This window comes from Pteropus medius, unplaced genomic scaffold (genome assembly GCF_902729225.1).
Source record: "Pteropus medius unplaced genomic scaffold, Ma_sr-lr_union100, whole genome shotgun sequence".
NCBI classification, from domain to species: domain Eukaryota; kingdom Metazoa; phylum Chordata; class Mammalia; order Chiroptera; family Pteropodidae; genus Pteropus; species Pteropus medius.
The window spans coordinates 3,298,707-3,307,737 of NW_024353909.1; positions in this window are offsets into that span (position 1 = coordinate 3,298,707).

Sequence of the window (9,031 nt, forward strand, 5' to 3'; positions counted from 1 at the left end):
GTAAACATGTTCCCCTGAGTCCTGTGAGCTATTCTAGAAAATGATAGGACAAGAAGGATCATCAGAACCTTCTATTTGTAGTCAAGTCAAGCAGAAATCGTGGGTACCTAGGGACCAACTACTCGTGACTAGTATCCAAAGTAAGGAGCAGTCTTATGGAAATGAGCCCTTAACCTGTGGGGGTCTATGCTACCTCTGGTTACTGTCAGAATTGAATTAAAATGTGAGACACCCAGCTAGTGTTGGAATTGTTTGATGTGGAAAACCCACATCAATCCTGTGTCCTTTTTTCTTTTTGAGGTACCAAAAACTGACCAAAGTCAGTTTGAGGTACCAAACTGACCCACCTGGGCCCCTCACTCCTTAATCTCCCTCCCGCACCCACACCCTGCTGTCACAGAACCCAGGCCACTGTTTGTTTTGTTTTGTTTTGTTTTAATCCCTTTCATTTTTCTGCAAATCAAGAGGAAAGTGGAAAGCCTAGGCAGTGAAAGGGATTTGTTGCCCTGGAGGAAATAAAACCTAGCATAACATTAAATAACCTAAAGAATATTCCTCCCAGAATTTACAGCTCCAGAACCGGCTGGTGGTCCCCGCGCCGTTAGACTGATCATCCTTTCAGGGCAAGTGGTCCACTTTCCATCCAATACTACAGTCAGTTTGCAGAAAAGACAAAACTTTTAATGTGGCCCTTTGTCTTAACTACCCTTTGCTCTTGTTTTATGTGATTGCAATCATAAAAAATTACTTGTTCCCCTTTCTGGTGCCATTATGGCAATCCTGCAAGGGCTCAGTGAAGACGGAGGGAAGCAGGGAACGGGGAGAAGGGAGAGGGGACATATTCTCAGCAAACCGACCTATTCTCTAGTGTCAATTTTGGTAAATTTCGCTTCTGTATTCTTTCCTGCACTTTTGAAACACACACGTAGCAGAGACCCTGGTCTCTCACTCCTGGGAACGAAGCTTTCCTCTTTTGTTTATTATTTCTTTTTCTTTTGTCTCTGTCCATTTAAATATTAGGATAATCATTACCCCTTTAACAGCTAAATGTCTGTGCAGGTTTTCTTTTTAATGAGTATTTTGCATTTGACCGAAACGATTTCATCAGAGGAAGTTAAGACAGTCATTTTAATTTGCAAAATTTCTTCCTCTTTTTATTTCTTCCACATTTGATTTTGAGCACATATTTAATAATTTCTGGTGGTTTGTGTTTCAGCATCAGCTGGACATACAGAATAGGTTCTCAATAGTCTCAGAATTTGATTATGACCAAGGAACCACTATTCTATAAACACTGAAAATTGGGAATTATCTCTAGTGCTGTTTGCTAACGAAGTCGAAGCCTAACCTTTAGGGCTCATTAAAATTCCACTGATGAAAACTCTCGCACTGGTCTCTCTTTCATGAATCTATCCCTGTGTTAGGATTGCTGGTGTGTGGAAATTGGTCTGGGCCCTCCCCTTTTGCCCTCCCCTTTAATCTCTTCGTCAGGTTTAGGCAGAGATTTTTAAAGCTTATAGATTTCTCTTTCTCTCTACTCAGGGTATGTGTTGTGAATCCAAACAAACATGAATGTGTAACTGTTACTGAGCCACTCTGACCAGGTTATCCTGGTGAATCTGTCTTTCTTCATCAATAAAGGAATGAAATCATTTAGGAGTAATTAAGAGGGGCCAAAAAGAGGGATATGTTTTTCTGTTCCTGATGCAGGGAAGAGAAACGATAAACATCCAAGTGTAAGGCACAATTGGTGGAATATAACGAGTTGTTTTAATAAATCTGTCTGCTAAGTGACAGTTAAAATACAACCATTCCTATCAAGAGATCCCTGCATGGTGACAGTAGCCACTCTCCTACCCTGCTGGCAGATAAGACCTTCCAAATCCTCCCAAAGTGCTGCAGCATCCATGTGCAGAAGAGCACTTGGATTCATTTGGTATATCTTTATAAAAGAAGGATGCCGTGATGGCACATTGCATCAATATTACTATTGCTGAACAGATGGAAAATAATTGTTTATGGAATTTGTATTTTAATCACATGAATGTATTTGGTAGGGAAATACCCCTAACTACACAATTCAAAGCCTACCTTTGATCTGGGCCCCTTTGGGGCATTTTCCATGACTGATAAACTGCACTTCTGAGTTCATAGGCAAATGCTGAAAATTGTAAAAATAAAAAGAAGAAGTAGAAGAAGAAAGCCAGGCACCAACCTCCCATTTGGGTATTTTGTCTCCTTGGAGAATCAGACAAGCTGGCCAGGCTTTCAGGCATGCTGACGACTCAGCACACATCCCACCCAGTCGTACACCCACACAGGGTTCAATATGAATGCCCTCATCTCTTGCCTCCCCCTTCTCCTGTTCCCTCCTCCCCTTTGCACACAAACACAAACACACGTACATGCTCTATGCAAGAATTCATATGCTCTATCTTTTCAAAGATTCCTACTGCCTTTTTACATAGGCCAGTTTAGATGCTTATAAAGTATTTATGAATATTAGCCCTTACACATATTTTCCTCTTTCACCTGTTACACATTTCTTGGTTAGCATTATAATGTGACATGATAGAAAGCAGAAGCTTTGCTTTAAATGAAAATGAATGTTCTAATTGTGAAATATTTTGTCTTCGAAATATTCTGCCGTACATCAAGCTGAGTGCAGCCGTAGGCAAGACCAAACCCTGTTACCTTGCCAATTTCCCTCTTACAGTGACCCAAAGGACAGAATCTAGTGTATAAAATTTGATAGCCACTGAAAGAAAGGGTTCTATAGATTCTCTTTTCAGAAGCACAATCCCCACCTTTCCTCCTCTTGAGATCAGACACTTCCCTCCATTCTTAGAATAAAGAGATCTGAGGTTTTAAATTCTTGGATGGATTTTTTTCGTTTGTTTGTTTGGTGGATTTTTCCTTCTCATTCTTTCTCCTCTGCAGAACACAACTAGTAAATGATTGGATCTTTGACAGAACAAAGGTATTTTTTGATGGGCTCTGTAATCTAGTGCGCTAATGCGCCCAGTCCCCTCATTGTCTTGCTGTCTGATCCCATCCCTTCTGCCAGACAGTCACTGCGGGATGAGTCACTTTTAATGTCTGATAATCAAGGTGAATTTTCAAAAAGCTGCCATTTTGGAATTATGCACTATAACACAGTGTCAGAGACGAGAGGAGGAGGAAGAATGAAGGAAAGGCTAAGATAGACACCTACTGCACGTTTGGAGAACTGCAGGACACAGCCAGCACCGTGCCAGAGGAGATGTGTCTGGAGGGTCTAAATCGATCGAGGCGTCCATAATGAGAAGGAGACTATGTTAATTATAAATTAAAAATAACTTCCATGAAAATGAAGATTATATGCACAAAAGAAAAGGTCTTAGTTAAAACAGACTGGAGGGATGGAATTAAGCAACAGCCTTTAGGGGTATGGATTCTGTACCCACTGAATACAGTGTGGTCCATTAAATAACCTAATACAAACTTACATTGGAAAAAGAATCAAAGTGAATCGTGGCAGTCTCTGTGGATGCTGTATTGTCTGCCATCTTTATTTAAAGCAACATCAGCTAAGGGAGTTTACCTAGCAGATGAATACAGCCTCCCTTCAGCTCAGGAGACTGGATATTTCTGGAATCATTTAAAGGACTGAAACCGTTTTTCCCCCCCCATGAAATAGCCAGGGAGATATTGGGACCCCAGGTAAACAAAAGCCAATCAAATATTCTTGCAAGACTTCAACTATTCAAATATACTTTGGTCAATGTCTTCTCTGAGGTAATTAACTAAACCCATTGTTATGTTTGTGGCTCTGGAATTTTTTTTTTAATTGTTAGCATTGTATTAAATAGTAGGGTAGTTGAAGGAAAATGACATAAGAATAGCCTGCTCCTTCTGTTTATTATTCAGATAATTGAATGCCTATAAATAGAATCAGGATGTTTTGACTAGGGAAATGCCGTCCTCATTACAGCTGGGAGATGCTGGGGCGATTTAAAGCTGAAGCTTCAAAGCCTTGTCCTTGTTTATAAAAGCACGAGGGTTTTCATGGCTGTTTCAGTGGCCAGTTGGAATCTGCAGGTACTTTCTCTGTCCTGGGGGAGGGAGATAATGACATTTCTGAGAATGCTATTTTGTAACTGTGATGAATGCTTACACATTTCCTCTAACAGAGGCATTTAAATACCTGCGTATCTTCTTTAATACAAGTTATGTTTACAGATTATTACACCTTGTTATTGTCTACCAAAGTTAATTAGTCCATTCTCTCCCCAATCTTCACCCCCATCTTCACCACTATCTCTCTCTCTCTCTCTCTCTCTCTCTCTCTCTCTCACACACACACACACACACACACACACACTATACTTAACAGACAGTTGCAAAATAGAGAAAGAAGAAAATATTTAGCTATCATGCTACCATTCTCATGTACACAAAAGAAAATTAGACATATGGAGAATATATGTGATGAAAGTAACCCTTTGGAAATCTTTTGGTAAAATCCTAATTGTACTGAAACGACTAGAGAAGTGACTTGTCCTGGGATGTTTAGCCAAAGAATAGCAGATTCCAGGCGAGGCTCCAGGCGTCTAACTTGCAGGCTGACATGCTTTCCACACAGCGTGCTCTCTTCCCATTAAAAGAATCAGGTCTCTGCCGCTTGGCTAAACAGTGATTAATGCACAGATGTCACAATGGAAAAAAGAAAAACCTGAGGAAGAGATAAGAATCATATATATTTTCAACCATGATACAAAGGAATAAAATGGAAAATGGTATGAAATGAAGGAAAGCAAAATGTTAATAGAATATCTATCTAATAAAACAATCTGCCTAGTCAGAATTCTATTAGAAGACAGAATTGTCACTTTTGGGGAGGAAAAAAAAAAACGTAGTAGAGATATTTAAAACTAGCCAAGAAAGCAAACATCGCTTACAAAAGTCACACTACCTTATTTCCCTCCACATATTTTCACCTAAAGTATTAGAATAATTTAGTCATATTCAAGCATGGATTCTCACTGTAGTCATTGAGATCCTGCCTAGGCTCTGTAAATTAGTAACACAGGTAAAACTGGGACTAAACCAGCATTTCCTTTTCTTCTCGAATCTAGATCCTTAGAAGGCACAGCCTGCCTTGCTCTCTGAGGATAGGCCTCCCCGATATGACCTGTTAGGTACTTTTGCATGTATGATTTCCCTTTTACTACATTCTGTTTCCCGTTAGACTAATCTCTGTCTGAAATCTTCTCCACATTTTCAGTAAAATACCTCCCTGGTGCTCTGAGGACTCTGAGGTCCTGAACATGAAACCCCTCCACCCTCAAGTTATCTCCTATTTTGGTGTGAAACATGATGGATTTTCTTCACAAACATTTAATGACAATAGGAACATTCTTGGAGGTACTAGATGATAATAATGACAAACCAGATATTATTGTAAACCAGAACATGACCTCCCAGTAGTACTGTTTTTCCTTCTAAAAGAACCTAAAGAATGGCTTATAATGAAAATTAAAAAGGGGAAATAAAATCCTTATTAATTGAGGCTATGTTTTAGCATGATAGAAGATGTTTGGTAGATAAAGGAAGGAATCAAAAGATTATATATTGTGTAAGAAACCTTAACAAATTTGATAGAAGATGGTGATGTGGTCAAAAGACAATGAAAGTGTTAAAAAAAAAAAAAGGTGATTTCTTAAAGTCTCAAAACAAGTGGGCTTTCATATTCTCTCTGATCCAACTTTTTACTTCTGGGGAAGAAAAAATTGAAGAACATACATCTGGCTGGTGGGATAAAAACAGAAACATATTATTTGATTTTGCTCTGGAGAGCTATCAAGAAAGTTAATGGGACTTCCATTTCAGTAGTACAATTAGCAATAGGGTTTCTCAACATCAGCACTATTAACATTTTCTGATAATTCTTTATTGGTGGAAGGGGGGCGAAGAGTCAGGAAGGGGGCTTTCCTATTTGTTTTTTGGATGTGTAGTACCATTCCTGGCCTTTACTTTACTAGATGTTACTAACAACCCCCACACCAGTTATAACAACTAAAATGTCTTCAGACATTGCCGATGTCATCTGGGGAGCAAAATCACCCCTGGTTGAAAACCACTGGACTATAGTGAATTGTTCTCATTTTGAAAAATAGACTCAGTTTTGGAGACTATATTTATACAGTAAGGCCCACATTTCTAACGATATGTTCGAAACATAGGGGCACTTTATGGTCCCTGATGTTGCCCATGGATTGACTAATGACTGGTTCTCCCACAGAATTAAGAGCTCAAGATACCTGTAATCTAGTTTAGAGGAAGGCATGTCTCGAAAAGAAATGAGCAGTAGGTTATTGACATATAGAGTTGGCTAGAGTCAAATGGATGCAAAGCCAGCTATGTTTTTTAAAGTGATATATGTCAATGAGGCATTCTGAAAAAAAAATTAAAGAGCTAAATATATGGAAAGACACCCCGGGGTCATAGAACAGGAAACTTTAATATTATAAAGATTTTGACATTTCCCAAAGAGCTAGCACCCTAGGTTTTTATTATTATTATTATTATTATTATTATTATTATTATTATTATTACTATTTGAGACAAAAATGATCTCGAAGCCCCCAGCCTTCTATAAAAAGCAGAGTGAGCCACAGTGGAGAGCATATTTTTCAATGCCCTTTTCAGAGGTGGCCACAGAGGATAATGAGGGGAAGGAACCTCCCAGGGTCGTGGAGAACAAAAAACTGAGAAGCTCTCCTAGGGAGCGGAACAAGAGCCCAATCAAAGAACAGTCCCTGCCCCTAGGGGGCCTTTACCACGTAATCCCACAAAGATTTCAGAATTGCTGTGAATCAGTGACTGCTGTATGATTTCCATTCTTTCCTTTTCTAAATGGGAGATTGTCGTTACCCTGTTCCTCTTCCACCACCATGTTGGGCATGTGGGGCAAGTAAGTTGGCTTGTTAGTTCATAAGTGTCTGGATCAGGAGGGGCCATCTGAGATCCCCTCAGTGCTCTGAGTCTGAAATGTGATTGGATGAGACTTTCAGGAGTCTTCTTTAAAGAATAGATGAAAGTATTGTGCATGTAAAAGAGGGGAGCAAATATTTGTCACCAAAAGAACAGACTGTGGCAGATTTTTTTACTCCTCTTAATTATTTGCTGTCATTTCTTAGGATATGATTATACATACTACTCAGAGGCCACTCAAGTCGAAACATTTGATTTTCAGCACCTATCCATATGGGCGACTGTCCCTTGCGTGTTAGGATTGGTCATAAGACTTTCTTTTGCCAATGAAATGTGGGAGGAAGTGATAGACACGACTTCCCAGCAGAAGCTTAGCCATGTTATGGTTCAATCATCACTTCTTTCCTTCTGTCGCTTTGTCCAACTGAAGCCTTTAATGGGCGCCACCAAATCAATTCAGAAATTTCAGCAGAAGGAATGATGGTCATGATCCTGATTAGGTCTTAGATGTGAGGCCTTTTAAAAATCAGCCTTATTGCTCAAAACATTTCTCGATATTATCTTTTGTTGGTTAGAAATGAAAAATAGTTGCATTTTTCAATCCCATTTACAAACCAGCAGGTTCTTTCTTGAGCTCTGTCTTTCTTCTATTATCTCCTTAAATGTAGCCAATAGACACTAAGGCACACTAGAAACAGTCTGTTTCTTACCCTCTTCACCTAACTGCACAAACTAATTAGGTACATGATCTGCCTTCCTGGAAAAGCCTAAATTCTAAACCAGAGAAATAAGCAGAAAAAGCATTTGACGAAATCCAATACCCTTTTATCATTTTAAAAAACACTCAATAAACTAGGACTAAAAGGAAAATTACTCAGTCTGAAAAGGGGGATCTACCAAACCCCAAAAGCTGATATCTTAGTGAGCATTAAAGGACTAAATGCCTTCTCCCTAAATATAGTTGGCTTTGTATCCATTTGATTCTAGTCAAAAAATCTTAGGGAGAAGGCATTTAGTCTTTTAATCAAAAAATAGACAAGATGTCCACACTCGCCACTTCTGTTCATCATCATAATGGAAGTTTAACCAGGGCAATTAGGCAAGAAAAAGAAATAAAAGGCCTCTACATTGGAATGGAAAAACATAAAACTATCTTTACCTTCAGATGATATGATCTTGTACACAGAAAATCCTAAGCAATCTATAAAAAGCAGCTATTGCAACTAGTAAACAAGTTCAACAGTGTTATAGGACACAAGATCAATATACAAAAATCAATTGTATTGCTCTATGCTAGCAATGAAAAATCCAAAAATTAAATTAAGAAAAAAATTCCATTTATAATAATATGAAGAAGAAAAAAATACTTGGGAACAAACTCCTGAAGGTTTAAAGCAGATGGAGCTCATTTCTTTTTATTTATTATTATTTGCCTTTTTGTGTATCCCTCCAGAGGCCACTCAAAATGTTTCTACTTGAATAAGAGTTTTGCCGAGTGGTTTGGGTTCAGAAATGGCCAGTTAGTAGGTGGAGGTATGATTTTTGGTGGAGGGTGATTACGCTAACGAAGAGTGTTTGACCTACATCCTTACAAGTGAAGGTTTATATGCATACTTGACTCAAGGTGAATTAGACCTTAGGTTTCCCTTTAGCAACTTCTAGAAATGATTCACCTTAACATTTTGGGAGTCACTTTACCACTATAAATTGCTTTGTAACCTTTTTCATTTTCTTACAATTCTACCTGATAGAGTTCACTCTGTCTTCTGCACAACATCTGTACCTTGTACAAATTCCTATTTCTGCATATCTCCCACCATTTTGTAATTATTTGTATACATGTCTGCCTCTGACACCACACCATGAAAAGACAGTATTTTATTAACTTTGCATCCCCAGTGCTTAGAACATGTTCGATGTGTGTTTGCCATCCTAAATTCCCATTTCCATGGGTTTGTTTTTCACCTGCTTGAAGGCTATCTCTCTGAAGTCTTCTCTCCTACAAACTCTGCATGTCAGTCCCCTCAAATTATAGATTGATATGTAAATTAATATA